Source organism: Rhinolophus sinicus, linkage group LG06 (assembly GCF_036562045.2).
Source record: "Rhinolophus sinicus isolate RSC01 linkage group LG06, ASM3656204v1, whole genome shotgun sequence".
Taxonomy (NCBI): Eukaryota; Metazoa; Chordata; class Mammalia; order Chiroptera; family Rhinolophidae; genus Rhinolophus; species Rhinolophus sinicus.
In genome coordinates this window covers 120,025,578-120,051,561 of record NC_133756.1, presented here as the reverse complement: position 1 = coordinate 120,051,561, position 25,984 = coordinate 120,025,578, and the positions used below count along the sequence as shown (strand labels likewise).

At 36.0% G+C, this 25,984-nt stretch overlaps 1 protein-coding gene and 1 pseudogene across 3 annotated transcripts in view; both read right to left on the bottom strand.

Moving 5' to 3' along the window:
* The window catches only part of FCHSD2 (FCH and double SH3 domains 2), a 212,494-nt gene that overhangs the window by 151,384 nt on the left and 35,126 nt on the right, over window positions 1-25,984 (bottom strand). The window lies entirely within an intron of this gene.
* LOC109454021 (neural cell adhesion molecule L1) lies at window positions 15,978-18,811 on the bottom strand (annotated as a pseudogene).

Sequence of the window (25,984 nt, the reverse complement as noted above, 5' to 3'; positions counted from 1 at the left end):
TAATATTTGTATCAAATTTTACATCTCTGCATCATAGATTAAATCACTAAAATGCTTAATTCAGTAGTGAATGCAAATATTATTAGTTTTCATAAGAAAGTATTTATCACTCTGTCCAGTTTTCTGGGCAACCTACCAAGTAATACATAATTTAAATTTTCTATTTGTTTAATTGCTCCTTCCTATCTTGGTTACCAGATCCACCAACCATTTATGTAATTAAAGGAATTAATCAGCTAAATTACATACAACTTTTGTGGTCCTAGTAAAACACTGACTCAGTGTACATAGTATAGATAAAATATTTTTTAAAATCTACAGAGGGTGCCAAAAAAATGTATACACATTTTAAGAAAGAAGAAAACTGTATTAAAGTTGTAATACTCAATATATGCCAATAAGAAAAGATGAATACAAGTCACGTTTGACTTCTGCAATTACAAGAGGTGCTCAAAGTGGTTACCATCAGCATCTAGACACTTCTGATTACGGCGAACTACTGCTTGAGCAACACTGACCAGTGTCCACTTACATAAATTTTTTTGGCACCTCCAGTATTTCTGTGTATTTGTGTCAGAGACTGCTAGCTTTACTGGTATCCACGTTCTCCTCCTCTTCAGGGCATACACATTGATGAGATCTTTTCAGCTTCCTCTTCAATTAGACATGACCATCTGACTGAGTTTTGACCAATGGGATGTGAGAAAAGCAATGTGTACTACATTCAGGTCTAATCCATCAAGACCGCCTCTGTGCAATCCTTTTCCTTCTTCCTCTTCTGCTAACTAGAGACACAGAGGACCCAGCGGAGGCCTTGAGGCCCTAAAGAATCATGCTTGGATCCTCAAGATTAAAGGTGCCTAGATCACTAACTCATCACATGAAGTCCATTCAATAAATTCCTAAAATAATGTGTTAAGTGAATGAGAAATAAATTTTGCTAAGCCTCAGAGATTTGGGGGTTGTTGGGTAAAGCAATTAGCCTATCCTGATGAACACAGAAACATTTACCAGTGAGAGTTACAAATACCACTTTCTGTTTCCAAAGTTGTTATTATTGATACATTCAGGGCCTGCCACTATCCTGTATGACACCTTTGTGTGATTCAGAGACGATTTTAGTAGATAAATCAGAAAAAGGTGCCCCCTCTGGTAGAACACAACTCCACAGGAAACAGTTTGGCAAAGCAACCACATCTGTGTGAAAGAAAGGGGCTCCTTTCTCTAAGGGACTATGACAAGGCATTCAGCTAGGCGAGAAAAGCCAGGACTGGATTTCAGTTTCCTACCGAACCCTAGTTTAGCAAGGGCACAAACTGTACAACTGCAGACATACTTCTAGACATCTCTACTATTCCTTTCCAATAGTAAGAACATAGTGCTCCTAAAGTTTCTACATTTTCTATATCAACTATAATTCAGTAAAACAGGCACATATTAATTTTTCTGCACATATGCAAGGTAATTTTTGAGGTAAAAAATCATTAAAAAATGATTCTTAAAATAAAGATTTAAAATAAAAAATTTAAATTTAGGTAGTCAAATTATTCTGACTCCAATAAATTTCAAAAAGAAACCTAGATTTTGTTTTTTAATAAAAAACAAATATTAAGTTTCTCATCCTCTTAAGTAAAATCCATTGCAAGCAAAGTACAGACATACTTTTTACTGTTATTAATTTAAAATTGCCGCAAGTTCTAGTTTTCCTGATACTGTGTAAAATTAAGGCTAGGGTCACTACTGTGAGGGATGGTAGAAGGAATCCCAGCCTGGCCAAGATATTTGAGCTATCGCACTACTTGCTCAAGAAAATCAATTTACTAGGAGCCGAGGTTGCTCATCTGAATAGTATTAATAAAAGAGCTGCAATGGATGTGTCCAATACAAACAGGGTATCTCTTGTTACAAATTTCCTGAAGCCTAACCCATGGAGATTCAACCAAAGGGATACAATTATTGTGATAATTAATTAAATTGAGGGTACAAAGTGCCTAGCACAGTGATTGGGACACAGTAGATACTTCATTTTTAAGCTTAACTGTAAAATTCTGACTATTGCCTTCATTATAACTGTTGAGTTCATTTACTAAAAAAAAAAACTTTACAAACAATACTTCCAAAGTCACTTCCAAATCTTAATTCCAACCCACAATAACAGAATTCAAACTGTCTTTTAGAGATTAAGCATGCATATTAGAGATATACATTAAAATTAGGCAAATGGTGTGTAAATATTGTATATAAAACAATGCACATATTATATACACAAACATAATTTTCTAGCATATTATACAAAAATATTCTAAAACAAAAGATGGCAAGGAAAGTAAAAAAGACCTCTTGCCTGAATTCCTGCAAGAACTTTCAAGAAGCCCCTATGAACTGATTTGGGGGGTGGGGGGATAAATAAATAAATGTGAAGAGCCAATCCAGCAAAATGCACTGCAAATAACTACAAACATGGGAATATATATACACACCAGTATTCAGAGAAATGACACTTAAAATCAGATACTATTTTTGGTCCAGCTTGGCAAAAAAGTTAATGACCGGCAACATCCACTGCTGGTAAGGGTGAGACGCACCAGATTCTCTTGTACAGTGGTCCTCCCTTACCCACTGCTTCACTTCCAGTGGTTTCAGTGACTCCCTACCCACCCATCAGTCACTTAGCCACCTAGGTTATCAGATTGACTTTCCTAGTATTGCAATTCAAGTAACACTTATTTTACTTAATAATGGCCCCAAAGCTCAAGAGCAGTGATGCTGGCAATGCAGATACACCAAAGAGAAGCCAAACGTGCTTCCTTTAAGTGAAAAGGTGAAAGTTTTCAACTTAATAAGGAAAGAAAAAAATCATATGCTGAGGTTTCTGAGATCTACGGTAAGAATGAATTTTCTACCTGTGAAATTGTGAAGGAAAAAGAAATTCATGCTAGTTTTGCTGAGAGATATCACATTCATATAACTTTTATTACAGTATAGTTATAATTATTCTATTTTATTATTAGTTATTGTTGTCCATCTCTTACTGTGCTGAATTTATAAATTAAACTTTCCCATAGGTATGTATGTACAGCAGCTCCCCCTTATCCGTGGATGCCTGAAACAATGGATAGTACCAAACCCTACATATAATATGTTTTTTTCCTATACATACATACCTTTTCACTTAAAGGAAGCACTTCACAGCTTCTTTGGTATATCTGAATTGCCAGTATCGCTACTCTTGTGTTTTGGTGCCATTATGAAGTCAAAAAGGGTTCCTTGAACACAAGCACTGTGATGCCACAATAATCAATCTGATAACCAAATGGCTACTAGGTGACTAATGGGCAGGTAGTGTATACAGCATGGATACACTGGACAAAGGGATGATTCACATCCTAGAAGAGATGGAGTGGGACTGCGTGAGATTTCATCATGTTACTCAGAACAGAGTGCAATTCAAAACTTTAGTATTGTTTATTTCTGCAATTTCCATTTAATATTTTTGGAACACTGGGCCGCCGCTGACCGCAGGTAACCGAAATCATGGAAAGCAAAACCCCAGATAAGGGGGAACTATTATATAGGGAAAAATGTGCTGGGAATCCACTGGGGATCTTGGAACGTATGTCCTGCAGATAAGGGAGGACTACTGTAAATCGTTAGTAAAAATATAAATTGCTATAGCATTTAAAAATGTTTACCTTTTAGAATATGTTTTTAATCATTTTACCTATTAGTATGTTAAAATTTTTAATGCAGATATGCTTTGCTGCAGGGATGTGATTTTCAGAATTATTAAAATAAAAGCACAAGTATAACAAGATAAAAATGCTGATTGTGGTAGTGTTTTCAACTACTTAAATCAATATGGCTCAATCAATGCGGATGTTATATAATTTACATCCATAATATGAAACAGGATGCTGTCAATAAAATTGAGATCTTCATTCACTTGAGAAAAATACCAATGATAAAAATATCATTAAATAGGAAAGACAAGATGCAGAAAAAGTCCAAGTAAGATCCTACCTTTTTAAAAGGATTAAAAAGACTACATAATAAATAAGCACACATAAAAGGGAAAGATTCATACCAAACATAAAAGGGTGAATTTGAAAAGAAATAAAGAAAACAATTAACTTTATATACCTTTGTATATTATTTGAATTATTAAAACCACAATTAATTTTTAAATTAAAAAATTCTTATGAAACAGTCAAAATGTCTGACATGTGCCCAAATAATAGGACAGAAAAGTTGTTAGCGTCATTGTTTTTATTGTATCTTATCCAAGGTTATAAGAAAAGAATACAATCATCCATAATATTGAATGACATGATACATCCTTGAATTTATATTCTGATAAATGTAACTAGAAGAAACAGAACACAAGCAATCTTTTTTATACTCTGCCTTGGGTTATCTTCAGATACAACAAAAAATACCAGCCACTGACAGTACCTATTCACTGCCAAAGATAATGCAAAAAGTCCTGAAATAAAGTATTAAGCCATGATGCAACATAAAACACATCTATAAAACTGTTCCATGATTTCTAGCAGCAAATACTTCTGTACTTTCTTCTATAAATAGAAATGGAACTCTTTTCTTTTCACTTGACATCAATGTGATACCAACAAGTACTTTGTAGGACTATACTTATCCAAACGCCATAAAATGTATTGACTTTTTTATAACATGCAAAGCACTGTGTCTCTCAGAATTCACTAAGTATCTACTAAATGACTGTATATACAAATGACTCTGTGACAATAACACTGTCATCTCATTTCAGCTTAGCAACAACTGTTACTAACCCTACAATTCAGAGGAGGAGAAACTGTTTAAGCAATTTATTTTGGGTGATTTTGTTAACAAATGGCAGACCCATAATTAGAACTCCAATGGTTTTATTCTATTATTTCTTTACAGAGTACATATAGCCTATGAAAATATGAGCTATTTCCAAAAGGGCACAAAGCAGGGAAAACAAATCATGAGAGAGGAGGAGGAACAGAAAAACATAACAGAAAAAAGTAGGAAAACCTGACAATGGTAGCAAGTCAAACTGCAGAAAGTATTAACTCAAAGCATTCGAGGCATACCTAGAATAGCAGGATGTGTCTGTGTATCCTGTTTAGTAACTGTAGTTCCTTTCACCAAAGATCATCTCTCACCTCATCACATGCCACGCTCCTCAGCATATACAAGACCCAAAATTTACCTCTGGTCTCCCTTTACCAGAGTTGATGACGATGTATTATTGGTTTATTTTGTTATTCACAGGTTATAGGCATTTCAGAGACAATTCCCGACAAACAAAATGGCTTGGTTAATTGTGTATGCATTGCTATTGCTGATTCAATGTTCTGTTAGAAACCACTCCAAAAATGCCAATGGCTTAAATTAAATGCTAATTTCTTACTCATGAATTCAGTTTGACCGGAGCATTTCAACTTCAGGTTGTGGGTCAAATTCAGTTCTCTTTCACTTATATTTCATTCTGGGACCCAGTCTGAAGGGGCCGTAGTTACCTTGGGGCAAGCTCTCCTTGCGGTAAATGGCAGAAGCATAAAGGAGCTGGAAGAAACTTGCCAGGCCTCTTAAAGTTTCATCTTAGAAACGTCCTACTGTTACTTCCATCTCCATTCTATTGGCCCAAGTTAGCCATATGACAAAGTCCAAAGTCAGTGAGTCAGGGATGCATATTTTCACCCCAGGGGAAAGTGTGAGGAAAGATTAGTTGATGAAAGTGTGTTGAAGGATTAGTTGAATTAGCAATAATTCAATGTACCATAAACTCTAAGAGAAATTCCCAGAAAACTTTCATTTGTGTTCAATAATGAACATGCAAACAAAGTAAGGTGTTGATTAAGTAACTCATTACTATCAAATTCTCACATCACTAAGAGCGAAGAGGAACAATAAATATGTCACTGACAAAATCAACATGCAAAAACTTAATACGGTTACAGTGGGTTGAACCCAATACAATGGCATCTCATAGGAGTAAAAGTCCTGCTGTGGGTTCAGTACAGGATGGAGAAGATCTGACTTAATGGCAAATACGAAAAAGACTCAGGGGTTTTGAATTTAAGCTCAATTAAGAACCGCTGTGATAGCGCTTCCTAAAAGGACGATGCAACTTAGCCTGTATTAACAGTAAGAATAACACAATTGAATGACCAGTACATATAAAGTACATCGTAAAACTTAAAAAAATAAAAATAAAAACATAGAAGAAATGTCTGCTCTACTGTGAGCCAATTACATCCATAGAATTATTAAATTGGGTTCTGATCTGAATATCGATATCTGAGGAATAATGACAGAAAACAGATAAGAAAAAAGGTTCAAAACTGAGTTGCATACATAGGTCATTCAAGTGTGAAATGAATAATTCAACCAGAGTATCTCAGGACTGGGAAGACTGGAGTGGGGTGTAGACCTTTAGAAGAAGCACCAAGTTGTCTTCAAATTCTTAAAGACTCTCATGTACCCAAGAAGGTTACTTGGAGGGAAAGATTTTTGCTCAACATTAATAGGAACTTCCTCATTAGAAGATGAATGCCTTGAGAGAGAGTGAAATTACTACCACTAAATTCAGGCAGAGGCTGCAAGGCCTCTAGTGGTTGGCAAATTTTTACTGTAAAGTGCCATAGAGTAAATATTTTTGGCTTTGCAGGCCATATGATCCCTAGGTCAACTGGTCAACTTTGTCAGTGTAGCAAGAAAGCAACCACAGACAACACATAAACAAATGGGCTTGACTATGGCCCCCTAAAACTTTACTTAAAAAAACAGATGTCAGGCCAGATGGCTATAGCCAACCCCTCCTCTACATTAAAGAGAATGAATGTAAAGAGGGTTGGAACATACAATCCTTATACCAATTCCAGCTCCAGGCTCCACAAAAAGTCATTAAAGCAATTCAATGATGTACAGAAATAGGTGGAACAAAAGGGACATTTTATATATATTGATATAGCACATACATATGTATGTATACACTTATAAATCATATACAGAAAAAAGATTGCTATAAACATATATGGAATAGGTCACCCTCATTAAAATAGATGCGAGACAGCTGCTGAACTACGGCTCTTGAACAGGTCCCTATTATAACAGGACATTGGAATAATCACAAAATGGACATCGGAACCCAGGCACTACGTAATGATTTTTCAGTATCAGGTGAACAAATAAGACGACATTAACAACCCAAGTCTTTAAACATGCTTTTCTACCTCTACACAGGGAGACAACAGGAACATTTGCAAACTGCCTCCTTAAAGTCCCTTTGTGTTTGTTGGATAGCATGTCTCCATACACAAGAATTTGTCCTCATGTATCTCAAACAAAGCAAAAGAAAGTCATAATTGGGTTTCACTCAAGGCCCAGAATTTCAACCCTACGGAAGTAATAAAAAAGTCAGAACATCCCGCAATAGCCCTCCAATAATCCCTAGTGCAAAGGTACTCCAACTGTTTGTTACTGCTCCACAATAAGTACAGAAATTAAATGTAGACATTTAGATACTTTTATAACAATTTGACATTGGTTAGTTTGTTAACTATAAGACAAGAGATAAGACAATCTGAGAAAACATAAGCATTTATTTCCATAATTTGTCATTTTATAATCATTTAAACTTTTAATCAAAACTGTAATTGATAATTTAATATTTTTAGTTAAAGTAAGTAACTAAATAAGTATTTTTACCTCTAATTTACAGACAGTAAAAGCTTAACTGTACTTTTTTTGGCAAGGAAAGATACACTTTCTCTGAATGAGACAGGAGTAGTAAATCACATAACAATACAAGTTATTTCAAAACAAGGAAGACCAAAGAGTTCATACTAATTTTACTTGTAAGTATAATTGACAGTGAAGTGCTAAAGCCACAGTGTGATAGTTGCAGAGCTATACTGGCTATAAAATAATAAAACCATCAAAACTGAAGTGGCATTTATATAGAAAATAGAAACAAAGAAGTTCAAAACAAAAAAGTTAGTTTGAAAATAATGAGTCCTAATTACAGGGCCAAGAGAAGCAGATGTTCCTTCTTTCATATATAAACAATAATGCTTTTTAGGCTTCTTATACAGTAACTCTTGAAGATACTAAAACTGAAAAAACAAAACGTATACACTGACATTAGGGAAACACTCCATCAAGATGTTCACTTAGAAATATTCAGTGAATCTGCAACAAAGAACCAACTTCTACTGATGCCATAGTTTGATGCATTGAGGAACCAACTAATGATATGAAAAAATAATTCACAGAACACACAAACCTAGCAAAGTGTTTTTTACTGAACATTAATAAATGCAAGGAAAATATGGCAATTCCTTTAGTATATTTGTGATTTGAATACGATGGTGTTGTGAAGGAAGAATTATTTTCAGCTTCATTGCCCAACATAACTCCAAATTGTATAAATCTATGAAGGATTATGTACTCAACAAATGTGATTTGGAGTTTAAATTTTGTGTAACAGTATATTCTGTTGGTGCAGCTGCAATGACTGGAATATATTCTGGACAGTTACCCAGATTAGGATTTTATTCCAGAGTGTAAATCAATGCACTGCTTCCTTCATGGAGAAACTCTTGCCATGATTTAAAAAGAAAAAGTCACCTGTCTAAATAGTATGCTTAGTCACACGGTGTAATTGTGGATTACTTAAAGGTTAATGCAATATACCAGAGAATATGCGCCCTAGTGTGACGATATCATATACTGCTGTTACTACATGCTGAGGTTCCATGGTTATCAAGAAGAAATGTTCTGTCAAAACGAATGATGAAATGAACTCTTAGTGTTTCTACAAGACAAAAAAAAATTGGCCCCAAGGTTTTAAAGATGTAAATTGGACAGCCAGACTTATTTGTCTTATATATTTGCTATTTTAATGATCTTCATACTTCCAGGTAAGGAAGATATACAAATGTTTCTCAACGGCCAATAAAATCAAAGCAAAAAGAGAAGTTAATAGCATGAAATACCAGAGTTTCTACAGATATTTATGACATGTTCCATAATATAACAATAATTTTCAATGAAAATTATTGCACATTTGTTAAAAGATAATCACTACACACCTTATCAATTTGATAGAACATTTTCAATCAAACAAAAAAATCCCAACAAAAGAAGATTCACATATTGGAAATTTATGAATCCAGAATCCATTTCTTTAATTGAGAGGTAATTTAAATTTCACTGTAAGTCTATAAAATAAATTGTTGGAATTTACTGCTAATAAAAGATTGAAAAATTCTGAAAATAAAAAATCACTTGCTTCATCTTGGGAAAAAGTTAGACATGAATATCATCAGCTTGTTGAAATTACTTTTAAATCTCTCCTCCAATTCTCATCTACATACATCGGTGAGTCTGGTTTCTCTACTCTGAATGTTGTTAAAACAAAACATAGGAACAGTTTAGATATACATTCCATATCTCTTGTGAGTAGCACTACTGTCAACCCAACCACGGTTAGATAAATAGCAAGAAGCAAATTTATTTGTCATATTAAACTTTTTATTGATATATAGTGTTTAGAGTATGCACACAGACATTTAATAAATGGGAATTGCAATTTCACTCAACTCTGTGTGTAATTAGTACTGTGAAATGACAACAAAGTTATGACTGTAATAGCAGCTCTATATTAATAGGGCTAGAAGATAATTTCAAGTAACAACATTTACAGTTTTTCTAATTCTTTTCTTTTTCCTTATGCATGACCGTTCTAATATTTATTGAAATGTAATTTGTTATGCTCAACGTAAGAATTTTAAGCTTGCATTTTATATCTTTTTAATTTCATTTTTCCAGTAATTCATTTTTATTGTCCTTGACGAAAGCATTCACAAATTATTAGAAAGAAAAAAGTCCTCTCAATAGGTATTTCAAAAGCATAAGGTCTTTAATGCATTTAATTTGATATAAATAGCCAAATATAGTATGTCCAGTTATTGTATTCATTTAAATTGTGTTCTCATGATAAGTGACTTTAAATAAGAATTAGTGAATAATATAGAATGCAAAATTCGTTTTTATTAAATTTGCTGGGGTGACAAGGGTTGGTGGAATTATATAAGTTTCAAGTGTACATTTCTACAATACATCATATATGTGTATATATGTATATATGTACATATATACATATATACATAAATACATACACACACACACCGTGTTTCCCCGAAAATAAGACCTAACCAGATAATCAGCTCTAATGCGTTTTTCGGAGCAAAAATTAATATAAGACCCGGTCTTATTTTACTATGAGACTGGGTATAATATAATATAATATAATATAATAAATATAATATAATATAATATTGGGCATTACATTAATTTTTGCTCCAAAAGACGCATTAGAGCTGATTGTCCGGCTAGGTCTTATTTTTGGGAAACATGATATATATATATGCATATCTCTAGTGTACAGGTTAACAAACTACAGCCGGCTACCTGTTTCTCTAAAGTTTGACTGGAATACAATCACATTTATTTGTTTACCAATAGTCTACGGCCACTTTCACTCTACAGCAGCAAAGCTGAGTAACTATGGCAGGGACCTTATGGCCCTCAAAGCCTAAAATATTTACTATCTAGTGCTCTGCAAAACATGTTTGCCAACCTTTACTCTAGATGGCTGAATGTAACACTGGAAAGTCCTCTCTATTTTCCTCCCCCAGTTATTAACAAAGATACCACTGAACCTCAGGACTCTCAAGATGATTAAACATTCCTACCTGCAGACAGAGGGCTAGAAGAACTAAGTTTAGACACTATTTAGGTACTCACTGATAGGGAATTAGAGGCATATAAATCGCTTTACATGGTCACTGTCTCTTGGTATCAGAATTCTAACTTGTGTGTCTAATTTTGATTTAAAAGAATCAAAATCTGCTCCAGATAGGGGAAGAAGCACGAAATCTGGAAGACCAAAAGAAGCTTCAAGCCAGACACACAACAAGAGTTCCAATTACAGATGCCTGTGCACACGCAGGCATGAAACAGAGAAAAAAAGGATCTTCTCTGGTTATAAGTTTTATCTAACTGCACTTTCAACATTTTCAAAAAATGTTGAAAAAAATCTATATATCCTATATAGATTTCAAGAAACAACAATGAAAATAGAAAAGATCATTTTAGTTTGATGTGCTTTGGATTTTATTTGCTACCTAGAATTCATCTTAAATAACATGTTAAATCTATAATGGTTATATAATTCAATGTCCATGGTTCAATTATTTTAAAATAATAAAATTATTTTGGAAAAAACTTATACACAAACTAGGTCATTATATTCTTTTATGGGCTGAAAATGTAAAGTGTATAAAATGGAAGGATATCCTGTTATTCTAAGAACAATGCCTCACTATTACACACCCCTCGAATAATTTCCTATTATGATTTTTTTGAATTTCATTATAATATACATCATATATAATGAATACAAATTCTTAAAAGTTGATGAAAAGTTGAGATTTGTTTTTAAACTTTAAACTTTATAACAATAAATAGTGCCCAGAATATTTTGAGTAGTGATATCAAAGAGTCAATATATCAACAAGTATTTGATTCTTCCTTTCAAGAAGTTATGAGCCACAAGGAATTATGATATATAATCCTTGGCTACAAACAGTTCATAACCTTGTTGAGGTCTTATTCTAATGTCTAATGGTATGGAAGAATTTGTCTTCAAAACTTGTAACAGCAATCATATTCTAAAGTATTGCAAACTGTAGGTAGAAATGCTACAATTATATAAGCCACAAAATACTTTTAAAAATTGGCGAAAATTGTAAAGAAATAAATAAATTAATTAAATGCTAAAAAAAAAAAAAAAAAAAAAAATTGGCGAAAAGGACTATTAAGTACCTTTTTAAAAAAAAGTACAAACCAAAAAGAAAGCAAATCTAATTTTGAGCATTAACAATGAGAATGCTTAGTAACAGACTTAAACATAGTGGGTTCAGTCCAAAACGAAAACAAAGCACATAAACAGAGGAGGGAAAGTGAAAACATCAACTCTGAATGAAAAAGAAAGAGAAGAAAACAGATCTTTCAAAAACAAAGTATACTTGAGGTATTTAGAGGGAAGTGTCCTGATGTCTGCAATTTATTTTGAAATGCACCAAAAATAAAATAGATAAACGAATGGTAGAATGATCAGTAGATGGGCAGATATGTGATAAAGCAAGTATACCAAATGGTAATGGTAGAATGTATCATGCACGTTAACTGTCATTCTTTCGACTTTGCTGTATGTTTGGATGTGCTTATAATAGGGAACAAATAGCATATTAACATTTTGAAACATCCTTTCAGTATGACATCAGTTGAAGAATTTAGTGAGTACACTATACTTGGCTACAAAAAAAGAATTCAGAATGTGCCCAATTTTATTCAAAAAAACGGATTAAATGATTTGAATTACAAACACAGAAATACAGAGAACTAGTTAACAGTACACAAAGAATAATAGAAAATTAAACAGAAGAAGATGGGGGGGCAGGGGGAACCTCATTAATTCTGCACTAATCATTTTTAAGGAGTCAGAGAAAATATTTTAAAAAGCAGGGGAAGTACTTAAATAACTGGCATCCAGGCTTTTAGAATCCTCAGAATTCCAGAACTGTTCCAAGCCTAAAAGTCAATGTTCTCTAAAAAAAAAAAAAAAATCTTTGGTAGCAAAGAAGTGGTTGCTCTCTCCCTGAAACCTGGGACATAAATTGAAAATCCCAGATTAAAAACCTGTTCTAAAACACTCAGTTTCTCTGGCTCTTGTTTACAGTATAGTTCTAATTTCACTGAATTATAATTGGATTTTTAGTATGCGTGCGCGCGCGCACACACACACACACACACACATCTGTTCATCTTAGAATCTCCATCCATTTATTCTGGTATGAAGTGTCTATCCATGAGAAAGCATAACTCTAATAAGAGAAAACAAATAACCCTACATGGTATTATTATTAGTAGTAGTAGTATTATTATACATATTATTATTATTATCTATTTTAGGATTAGTAAACTGAAGCACAGTGTTAAGTAAGCTGCCCAAGGTTACACAGTGAAGTGGCAGAGCTGGGATTCAAACCATATTCTTAACCATCAGGCAATATTCTTATCTTCCAGAGATTCATTTTTAGCAAATAGCCAAGATTTCTAAACCACAAAATTCAAAAATGAGCCTCAGTGTTAAAGAACTGAGCCAACCAAGACAAAGTAGGCCTGAGTGTTTACAAATTGCTGGACCTTATTCCAAGAGCCATTCATATTGAACGGCTTATATCCAAAGCCTTCCCTGATCACTCATTACTAGTATGGATTATTTCTCTTTGCTTATAATCTTGCTGCATATAACTGTGATTTGGAAACTACTTCATTTCGCCTTATACTATACTCATTTACACATTTATTTATCCTACTTGATTATAAACCCTTTGAGGATAAGAATCAAGGTTTATTTACCTTTGCATCTACCTTGAAAAATTGATTTAAGAAACCACTTGCTTATATTATTTAACAATTCATTGAGTTCCAATGTTTAAGTCACTAAAAAATTATCTGAACTAATAACTGTTCATTAAAATAAGTTAATAACATTAATAACAATTAATTAAAAATGAATTGTTCTTTGAATCAATGCTGTTTGGTTTACATTTATTAGTGTAAGAATAGAATTCTGCGAAATGATATATATAGGTATATATACATAAAATGCTTTAAAAATTGAAGAAAATGTCATTAAATGAATACAACGGTTTAATCCTACTACAAGAAACATAGTTTTTACAAACTATTTAAATGAAAACTTCATTAAATGATGAATTTCTGAGAATATAAAGAAGTTATTTACACTACATGAGCTACTTGTGGCTCTCAATTATTGGTAAAAAGACACGTTTTGATTTCCTTCTAGCAATGTCACTTTCTCAGCTTAAGAATAACATTTAGAGAATCCTACTCTGAATTGTAATTTCCAACACAGCAGACATGAAACGACTATTCTTCATTTCATGCACCAAATGTCATTTAAGCATTTATGAAGTGCCAGATATTGTACTAAGTGCTAGAAATAAATCATGAAGGAAATATAATCTTCTAGTGAAGGATTTTATAGGTGAGGAAGTAAGGTATGGATGCTATCATGGAATGTTTCCTGGATAGTGTTATGGTTTCCTCTTTTAAAGTAAAAGCATTAGATTACCTCCTCCCTTCTCAAAAAGGCATGAAGCCAGCCAACTTAGAGAATTAGAAAGGGCAGCTTAGGCTCCAGTAATTTTGGCTTATAAAATAAAATTTCTGTTCATTATTTTTTCCCAGGTGTCTTAAAGGGTTAGATGGAGTTTTATTCAATTTGGAAGCTATGTTTGGGACCAGCTGATTTAAGATACAGGCTATGTGACTTATCTAAATTCACTTTGGCAGGTTGTAGGGAGTGCATCAAAGTGATAGGCAGTCCCACTACAGAACAACTGATTCTCAGATTCAAGAAACAAGAGACCTATGTGATTATGGATTGTAAATGACCTAACATACATATTAACAGAAAAAAAGTGATTTCACGTATAAACCCCAAATTCACCTGAACTCATGATTTATAGTGCAGAAGCTTCTCTCACCTGGACAGCACTATGAAGCAGTGATCTAATGAGGAGCATTAATTTAATTTTATGCATTTATTTAATGATGGATAATGATTGTCCTAGGCAAACCCAGGTGAGCTAGCTTCATTTGTTTATGGGTCTATTTCTCCATTAAATTAAGACTTATTCAAATACAGTAACCATGTCCTTTTTACTTTAAAGAACAATGTAATTTAACATAGCAACTAAATTCCACCACAAAGTATCCAATACAATATTTTTCCTTTTAACAAATACAAATGTATAAAATGAACTCATTTTGCAGGCTGCTTCTCTTCTTTCAGATTATGTATCCTAGAATACATGCCCTCCTTTATAATTTTAAAGCTTAAATTATGTGTATTATCAAATAAATTATCTACTCATATATATTTTTATTTACATTTTTAAACTTTTTCATAACACATTTACAAATAATTTTTATCTTTCCTAATTAAAAAGTTACTTTTCATTACCAATATTTCTATCTGAAAAATATTTCTATCTGAAAAGGAAATAATCTAATTTTTATTAATGATAACCTCACCACCTAACAGTGCTTGTCATGTGTTAGGTCCTCAGTGTTAGCTGAACTACACTGTTAATAAACATTATTCAGATAGGAGGTTGGATGGAGAAGCTGCAAACTTATGCTTTTGATCCCTGCAGTGTTTCAATATTTATTCTGAAATGTTGTAAATCCCCCAAAACATCTATAATCAGACATAAGCAGAAGCCATTATGCTCAGGACTAGGTCATCTCCTTCCACTAAAGAATGATGATAGGTTTGATTTTATCTATGACCAGCCATCATAACTGGGATATAAATGATGCCCCACCAATTACACTTGTCTTTACTGGCAGTCACTCGATTTTCTGGGCTCTCTTAAATGACAAAGTATCCACTGGCCATTTCCAAATGGTCTACTTAAAGCTATTAATAAACAAGAATAAATATTCTAATCATTCTGATTCTCTAGATATAATTCTAAAGTTCCGGGAATTTCCATGAGATTTTCTGGTACTTCCTGGTGTCCGCTATTCAATAATCCCAGAGGAACAGAATGATACAATTTGGATCTAGATTCTGGCCTCTGGCTAAAAACAAGAAATGAAAATAAATACTGAAATTATATAGAACAGCTTTTAGAAAAGTTTGGCAAACTTAAGGGGACATCATTTTTTTCTGTCAAGATTATTTAAAAGTAAATTGTGAATTAAAGAATAAAATCTATAAATAACAGAAACTTACCTCTGTAAGTGCACAAAGAGACAGTGATAGAAGATAGAAAACAGAGGCTATAAAACATTGATGAAAGCAACGGAAGATACAAATAAATGTAAAGATATCCTATATTCATGGATTGGAAGAAACATTGTTAAAATGTCCATACTACACAAAGTAATCTACAGATTCAATGCAATCCCTACCAAAATTTCAATGGCATTTTTCACAGAAAAAAAAAATTCTAAAATTCGCAAAGAACCACAAAAGATCTCAAAAAGCCAAAGCAATCTTGAGCTGGAGGCATCACACTCCATGATTTCATGGGGTGTTTTCCTGGGCTGCCTCAGGTATGACCACATTCTCAGAGGTCAGGCTGGGCTCCCCAGGAATGTGTTGATGGCAGTAACTCTAAAGGTGTAGTGGACATAGGGCAACAGCTTGAGGGTGGCAGAGGTCTGGTTTCTGGGCACCTCTCCCATACTGTACCATTTCTCAAGTGCCACTTCCTTGTCTTCAAATTCAATGTCATACTTCTCAATGGGGGCGTTGTGGTCATCAGTGGGGTTCCAAGGGAGACGCACCTGGCTCTGTTTCAGCAGGTAGTGACTGGACAGTTCCAGATGAGGCACCGGTCTAGGGCTCCCCACCACAAGGATCTCTGCCCTGCTTTCTACCACATCTAGCTTGGTGCTGGCCATACGGCTATAATTGCCCTGGTCACTGCAGTCCAGGCTATCGATGACCAGGCACCCATCCTCCATGAAGTACTTGTCACTGTCCCCAAGCTCCTGGAGGTGTTGACCATCCCTGTGCCAGGTGATGCTGTGCTGCAAGGAGGGGTCAAAGGAGTGTGAATGGCACTCTCGAGTGTTTCTTCTTGACTGCGTTCTTGATTGTGTGATCTGAGTGGCATCTCTGACCCGCAGGTTCATCACAATGCTTACACTCTTTTGGTCACTGGCAGCCTGGCAGAAATAGTGCCCAGAGTCAATGGCCTGGAGGTGTTGGAGGCCCAGGGTCCCGCTGGTGCAGGGGAAGAAGCATTCATCCTGCAGCACCATCTTTCCTTCCTTGTCTAGCCACTGGACGCTGGGCACAGGGGCTCCTCAACAGCCACATGGGTCTTGTCTGGGGTCAGGATGGTGGCCAACAGCTGGATGACACAGATGGAGGCTTTGGCCAGCAGAACCCATGCGGGCTGTGGGCCTCACACTCAGTCAGTATCGTGTCGCTGGACTGCACATTGCTCAGGATCAGGGCTCCACACTGGATCCGGAGCTTCTGGTCCTTGGCCAGCTCCTCCATGGGGAGGGAGCCTGCTGCTTCTGCAATGACCTCAGGCTGGGGCCTGTCCTGCACTGGGCAGTCCAGGTAGAATCTCCCGGCCTGTCCCAACGGCTCTGGGGCTTGTGCAGCCAGCACGGGGCAGCCTCCACACTGACACAGTAGGCATGCCACTCCCTGCCCAGCGAGTCCTCAGCCAGACAGTGGTGTTTGCCATTGTCCTCCTTGCCCACATCCAGCAGGTGCAGGGTCTTGCTGTGGTTCTGGGAGGTGACTTGGTTGGCTGGCATGGAACCACTTGGGTGAAGCCACTTGATGGTGGGTGTGGGGAAGCCCTCAGCGATGTACTCCAGGTCCCACGGCTGCCCCTGCAAGGCCCCCGGGCGGCTGCTGGCATCGGAGGGGAAGCACAAGCACAGCTTCCTGCCGATCATGCTGTTGACGGCCTCCACCCAGAAGTCAATGGGTTCCTGTTGAATGATGGTCCGAGCGCCAGGGAAGTGGGCATGGCAGAGGTAGTCTGAGTGGTTGTCCGAGGGGAGCATGTTGGCAAAGTCGAGGCTGTCATCCTGGCCCACTGTCAGCCTCTCATCCTGTTTGAGATGCAAGATCGCGCTGTTCATCTGGTAGATCCGGCGCGGCTCGGTGCTGAGTGTGGAGGGTGGCGAGGCAGGATCAGACTCCCCTCCTCTACCTTTTACTGTACCCTTTGGCTGCTTGAGGCACCCTCGGCCAGAAACTGGATCTTCTGGGCCATGGCGGTGCCCAGCTTATTGCTGGCAAAGCAGCGATTGGTGCCCTGGAGCCTCTGAGCAAAGGTGCAGTTATTGCTGGTGATGGTGAAGGAGCCACACTCAGGTGCTCTTTGGGTTTGAAGTGGACACCATCGTGAGTCCAACAGAACTACACTTCGGGTTTGCCACTGGCTTCGCACTTGAAGCTGAAGTCATCTGTGGGGAAGACAACCAGGCACCGTGGCTCCATCAATTCCTCGGGGAGCTGGATGAGCAGGCAGGGACTGCATAGGAGGAAAGGCCACAGGGACCGCAGTGCCATGGCCATCTTCCCGAGGTGCCAGCAGCTCATCTCATACAGCCCGCCGGACTGGCTCAGGCCCTAGCCCGGAGGGAAGAGGGGCTGGTGGGCAGCTAATGGAAGGAGCTGGGGGTGGGGGCACTGTGCTATGGCTGCTGCTCGGGCGGCCCGTCCCGCCGGCCTTGGACTCGCCGCCTGAGTGCAAGTGATGCCCATGCTGCTGCCCACCTGTGAACCTCTGAACCAGCTGTGACCACACCTTGAGCGTTACCTCCTCCTCACCAGAAACCAGACTGTCTGCACTCTTCAGCTTGAAAGGAGCCAATCCACTTCTTTAGCCAGTCTCCTTCATGTGCATGGAGGACCTAAATGAGGTTTTAACTCTTGGACTTGCGTGCTTGCCATAGGAGCACATCCTGGAACTCGTTACCCCAGTCTTACCACTGGATCTAACCAATCGTTTTTGAACTAGACATCACACCATGTTGGACAGCCAATAGGAAAAGTTTCTTTTGTTACAATGTGTGGTTTTTGCCTTTACAAGCGCTTGCTTTCTTTGTCTTCCCCAGACGTGCTTCAGGTTTTCTCCTGAATCTGTGTCTCCCAGATTCAAATCCTCTAAGATACCAAATAAACTTTTTACAGCCTTAGATCTTTATTGGTGGATAGTTTCATTCCACAAGAACTCTAAAATGGCTTATCAGATTATGTATAACACAATAATATAATACAAATATGTACAAAAATAAAAATCACAGAAAATTAAACATAATAATACAAGACCAGATAAAAGTTAAAATGTAGATATACAGGCTACAGTTTCTCAGACTGAATTTCCAAATGTTCAAAGCAAAAAGGGAACGTTATTAGTAATAAGAACTGCATTGTCCCAAGCGGAAAGCATACGGTAAACAAAGATGTTCCCAACCTTCAAATAACGAACGATCTACTAACCATGTGACAGGCAATATCCACAATAATATGCCTACAATAAATTTCATCAGGCTATTTCTTATGAGGCCCTTACATGACATAGTTCCTGTCTGTCCTTCAGCTTCCTCTCATACTACTCCCTGTAGTATCTGGTAACATTCCAGTACTCACCAGTTTATATCCCAACCTCCTGAAAATGAGAACGCACACACACCATTCAGCGTCTTTACATCCCCAGCACCTAGCATCATGCCAGTGATGAGGTAGGTGCTTGATAAATGCTGTTGAATTCTTAAAAGATTAAGATTGAACAAATTACTAAGTGAATGGTTACTCTCTGATGTCTAAGCATTACCTCAGGGAAAGCAGTTCTGCTGAGAGTGAAAATAATATGGTTCCGAAACTCAGAATTCAGTTTGATTCAGAAATAAAATCTAGAACAATTAAATCAGAAGTTGCAAATTGGCACTCTTCAGACATGAAAAGCCTTTCCACATGTTTTACTTGTCATACAATACTATTAATAGTGAGGAATATTAAGCAAACCTTTTAAGGAGAAGAATATATTATATAAAGGTCGACCAATTATTTTACTTCACTTCTGGACGACACAGTTCCTTTTACTCTGGATCTGCTCTAACTAGAAAACATCTTTTGTCATACTGATCTCTCTAATCCTTGTTCCTAGTCCTGCACTTCAGAATTACAAGAAATTAGTCAGATTCAATTCACATACATACACACAAAATCTACAATGTAGACTGCTGAAAATCTGCAGTCCCTTTAACCATTTTCCCAAATAGCATGATTTCCAGACCCAGTACCATCCTTTGTCATCTTATTTATGCCCTTCAGTTTGCCAAACCTCTTTCAAAATGTGCCCAGAACTAGGTTATTTGAAGGAAAGGGGGTGTAAGTAACAGGGGTCAGAAGACTCTGAGCAAGTTACTTTACTTGCACATCTGTAAAATGAGAATAATAGTTATTACCCCAAACGGTTACTGGAAAAACATAAACGAGTTAATGCTGGTAAAGTGCTTAGAACAGTGCCCGACACAAAACATCTCATATATGTTGTTTAATCTATAACTCAGAGAAAGTTAAGAGTCCATAACATAAACTGAAACTTATATACAGAGGATGAGACGGGAAGAATTTTTTTTAAAAACATCATGGTTTTTGATCAATGGTTAGAGCAGGGACCCAAATTCAACTAGTAGGACCAGGCAAAGAACAAATGAGTGAAGACATGTACAGACCAGTATGTCCTGTGTAAAAGGAAAGGAGTAAAAGACACATTAACATATAAAAATGTTCAAAACCACAGCTCTAGGGCAGCCGGGTGGCTCAGTTGGTTAGAGCGCGGGCTCTCAACAACAGAGTTGCCGGTTCAATTCCCACCTGGGCCAGTGAGCTACACCCTCCACAACTAGATTGAAGACAACGAGCTATCATTGAGCCGCAGGAGAGGCAGCCGAATGGCTCAGTTGGTTGGAGTGCAAGCTCTCAACAACAAGGTTGCCAGTTCAAATCCGGGATGGACGGTGACTGGGTTTGGAGCTGAGCTACACCCTCCACAACTAGACTGAAGGAGCTGATGGGCCCTGGAGAAACACACTGTTCCCCAATATTCCCCAATTAAAAAATAAAAATAAAATAAAAAACACACCTCAGCTCTAGTTTGAATTCTCCCCCTCTATATACCCCGTTTTATCCTGGCCTAACACTAAATTCATTAATATAAACGATGGATTTGGGGAGGAAAAGAATAGAAGCAGCATAAGCAATAACTTCCACTCATTTAAGATGTATGGTACAGAATAGCCATGAAAAGACAGAACTTACTAGCAAATTTATGTACCCATGAATATGAATATACACTCACATCCAGCATTTCTTCTTTTAATAGTTTTCAAAAAAATTTTAAATCCAACCATATCAAATATTTTGAGAAAAGAATTAGTCTACTTTTCTCCTCAAATGTATTTCTAACCATTATTACAAGATGAAGCACTCAAAAATAAAATAATTTAAAAAAAATAAGTATCAACACGAACACAGAAACTAACCCTCAACTTTCTCTCAAATTAGTTATCCTTATTGTTCTACATGATGAGACGAGCAGAACAGAAAGCTCTGGGTATACAGTCCACCATTTCAAATAATTTTACCAATGCTTCTTTAATAGCAATGGCCAGAAAGCTAACTGCATAGAGCTAAATTAAGTTATATTTTAAACGTCTTTGCTGATGTAATTTACACAACAACAACAAAAAACACACACACAAAAATCTATCACATACACACAACACTAACTTCTTGGGTAGTATGCTCCACTCTTCATAAATTTATTTCTTAGAAGAATAAAAACAGCAAAAACTTTAAGTGCAATCGTGTGATTACCACAGGCTATTTGACAGGGTGTCCGTGTTTGCTCTGTGTTTGTCCTCAGGCGAGGAGCCGCCCTTAAAGTCCACAATCTTTTCCTGCTCTTTCTCTCCAGCCACAGTAACCTTTTGTATCCTTCCTTCACTAGCAGCATTTTGCCAAAGACTACAGGAAGTATATTAATACACAGAACTTGCCTTTAGCAATTTCAGTTTGAGTACTCCAAATGATTTTACCTACACCTCAGTGGTTAGCTAACTGTAGTCAAAAGCCAGACTATATTTCACCCTAATATTTAATGTTGTTTTAGTGACTCTTATATGGCTTCTGTGCTTTCAGAGATTCATTTGTTCTGTTTGTATAAATAGATATGCAACACATCTGTTATTTCTGGAGAATCACAAAGTAAATTTCACAAACTATGCTTAAAAATAAACATTAATACTCTTGTAGGAAACTGAAAGTACCAAGCAACTTGAAAAAATCCAGGGCTTGAATCCCTTCAAGTGTAAATAATGTTATGCAACATTATTTTCTTTCTTCCTTCTAACATTCCCCTAAAAATGTATTACAAGTTTACCCTGCATGTGCTCCAGGTACTATTTGTCAAATTACTGTTATATGATAATCTCACTTGAATTCTTTTCCTGTATAATATTTTTCTGTTGGGCTGGCTCATCTGTATGCTCTTTAAATCTCATAAATAATATTCAACCTTTTTGGTCAATCAATATTTTGTATAGAGAATAACAATATACACCAGTAGTAATAATTCTATAAAGGTCATTTTTTTCCAATTGACTATAATGCCTTATTAGTGGCTTTGAAGAGAAAGTTAATATCTTTAATTGGAAGATAACACACAACCATAGAATATACACCCAATAAGTGCTAAGGATTTTCATCTTTCTTTTATGGGCATTGCTAGAAGTACCTAGAAGATTGCTCAATAAATATTCTCAACACATGAAAACTGGTATATCTTAAGATAGATTTCTAATTTTAAAATAATACTTTCAAAAATAATTAAATGTAGTAAATCTTTCCAGAGCATAGATTCCCATTCATCTTACGGTCTAACTAAGGAAACATCAACATTCACAAGATTGAGCTCCTGACAGAGATGAATCACTAGACAAAAATATTAAAAAGGAACCAAAACATAACCATCATATTTTTAAAGACCATCTTACTCATATAAATTGTGACTCCATTTCTTTTGGAGGTATTTAAATAGTCTTCACTATTTAGATGATGTACCAGCAACAAATAATAGCCAAACCTATGGAACTTCTGAAAAATAAAGCTTATAATACTGTCATTACCAAACATTATTATTAGATAGCTAGAAACAAAGATGTCTGACATACTTTCAATTTAAGAACTAGCAGACTCTCTGAAGGCAATTCCCACATTAATGACAAATGCTCTAATTTCCAGTTGATTTTAAAATGTATATAAATGTTAACAGTTAAGAATATACAGGCTTTTACATTGAAAAATGTGTTTATATATAAAAAAGTAAAACTAGAAACCTAAATACCCAACAAAATATTAAATGATGATATAATAAATAAAACTAAATATAATTATCCCAAATTGTAATATGCAGTTATTTCAATAGTGATATAGAAGGAAAGTTGTTCATAAAATATTAGTAACTAAAGAAAGGATACACTGAACAAAACAATATGTTTATAAATTTTAAATAAATTCATTCAATATGTTTAAATTGTGTACATGTACCCAGAAGAAATTATAAGGTTATATGATAGAACAGTAATTAATAAAGGCAATTTCTACAAGATGGGGGAAGTAAATTATTTTTTTTCCTTCTATTTGATTTCCAGATTCTTCTACAAAAAAAAAATTTCACTTTTGTTATACCCATATAAAGGAAACTGTGCAGCTCTCTAAAGTCATATCAGGGACTTAAAATACTATGTGTGCTCAAAGTTTGTTCTTCACAAAACTTTATTAAATGTGTGTGTGTGTGTGTTTGTGTGTGTGTAAAACCTTCTTAGGAAATTACTGCATGAAATATTTCAAAAAATAAATAAAACAAAGGAGTAAACTAATTAAGAAGAAAATTGGGACCGAAGAATTGATGAATCCAACACAAGAAAGAAAAGAAAAAAACATATTCAACTAAGAGCTATAAGGCAATTGCAGAGAAAACCCAGATTGAAACAAGAGGCTGCAGGCTCAGAAAGAGGTTTCCAACAAAATGAAGGTTTTGATGAACTTGAAACCTTTCTAGTATTTAAAATATTGGAAAACCTGAGGAAAACTAAAGAAGAACTAAATAAACAGAGATGTCCATGATTTAGAAGACTCAATATTATTAAGACGTCCCCAAACCAACCTCAAGATTCAAAGCAATCTCAATCAAAACCCCAACCAGCACGTTGGGGCAATGAATAAACTGATTCCAACGTGTATGTGGAAATATAAAGGATGAAGAATAGTGAAGGCTCTTATACTACCAGATGTCAAGATTTACTATAAAGTTACAGTAGTAATTAAAACAGTGTGATATTGGCAAAAAGATTTCAAAAAATACATTAATGGAATAGAATCAAGTCTAGAAACAGTTACCTAATTGACCACAAAATATCACTGCAATACAGTGGGGTAAGGAGATAGACTTTTCAGTATCAGGAGCTGCCTCCACTCGATATCCATATAGAAAATGAAATCTTGACCCCAATCCCACGCCATACACAAAAGTTTACTTCACACAGGCCATGGAGCTAAATGTGAAAGACTAAACAATAAAAATTCCAGAACATTACATAATATCTTAGGTAGACCTTAGAGTGAATGAATTATTGAATGGGACATAAAAAACACTGACTATAAAAGAAATTAGATTTCATTAAAATTGAGAACTGTTAGGTCAGCTACGGGCATGGTCAAAGCGGCCAGGAGCCAAGTCATACTCCTCTGCCAAGTCAGACCCCTCCTCGCATGACAGAAACTGGGGCGCCTGGTGTTTCCCCAAAGAGGCAGTGGACCTTTGGTGCGATAAACAACTCTGGATGCAGCCGCTGGCACCCGATCTGGGGGGCCTGCCCATCGGCCACCTCACTCAGCCAACCCCCACCCCAAAAATCGCATATATGCCTCCCTCGCTCTGCCCTGGGCGCGACTTCACCGGCCCCATCTGCGGACTGGTGAACCTTGCCCGGAAGCGCAGAATAAAGCACTCACCTTTCTCAACCCGCCTGACTCTCTTAGCTTCATTATATCCCCACAAGCCTTACAAAAACTTTATTCATCAAAAGAAACTAACAGATAAAAAGGAAGCCACAAAGCATGACATTTCTTCATGAGATTGAAGAGATATCTATAATACAAACATCTGACAAAGGATTCAAATCCAGCATATATAAACACTATAAATCAATAAGAAAAAGGCCAACAAGAGACTTTAACAGGTTCTTCACAAAACAAAACACATAAATGACGAATCAACATATGAAAAGTTCCTCAACTACATTACTCATCTGGAAAATCCTAATCAAATCCAAATTCTTTACCCCATAAACTTACCACAAAGGCTAAAATGAAAAACAGACAAAACAAAGGTTTTAAAGCAACTACAACGCTCATTCACTGCTGGCCGGAGTGTAAATTGCAACAATTGCTTTAAAAAACCATTGCATAATATCTTCCAAAGCTGAACAACACATGCCCTATGACACAGCAAATCCACTCCTTAGGTATATACCCAATAGGCCATATTCATAGTCACCAAAAGACACATAAAAGAATGTTCACAGAGACACTATTCATAATGATTTTAGCCACAATAATGGCTATAATTAGAAAGACAGACAATGACAAGTACTGGTGAGAATGTGGAAGAACTGGAACCTTCATACACTGCTGGTGGGAATGCAAAATTATAGAGCCAATTTAGAAAACAGTTTGGCCATTTCTTAAAAAGTTAAACATAAACGTACCAACTGACCTGGAATTCCATTCCTAGGTATACACCCAGGAATATGAAAACATACATCCAAATAAAAACTAATATGTGAATGTCCATAGCATCATTATACATAACAGCTAAAACTGGAGACAATCCAATATTCATCAATTAGCAAATGAGTAAACAAAATGTAATATATATCTGTACCATGAAACACTCTTCACCAATAAAAAGGAGTGAATTACTGATACATAAAATATACATGAACTTCAAAAACATTTGCTAAGCGAAAGAAGCCAGACAAGACTATATACCACAAGAGAACATTGTCATGACATGTCCAGAAATTTTATAGACATAAAGCTGATGGTTGCCTTAGGCAACAAAGATTGACTACAAACAGGTACAGGAAATTCATTAGGCTGATGGAAATGTTCTAAGACTAGATTGTGCTGATGGCTGCTTAACTATAAATTTACTAAAAATGAATTAAACATTAAAAATGGATACATTTTTAGTGATAA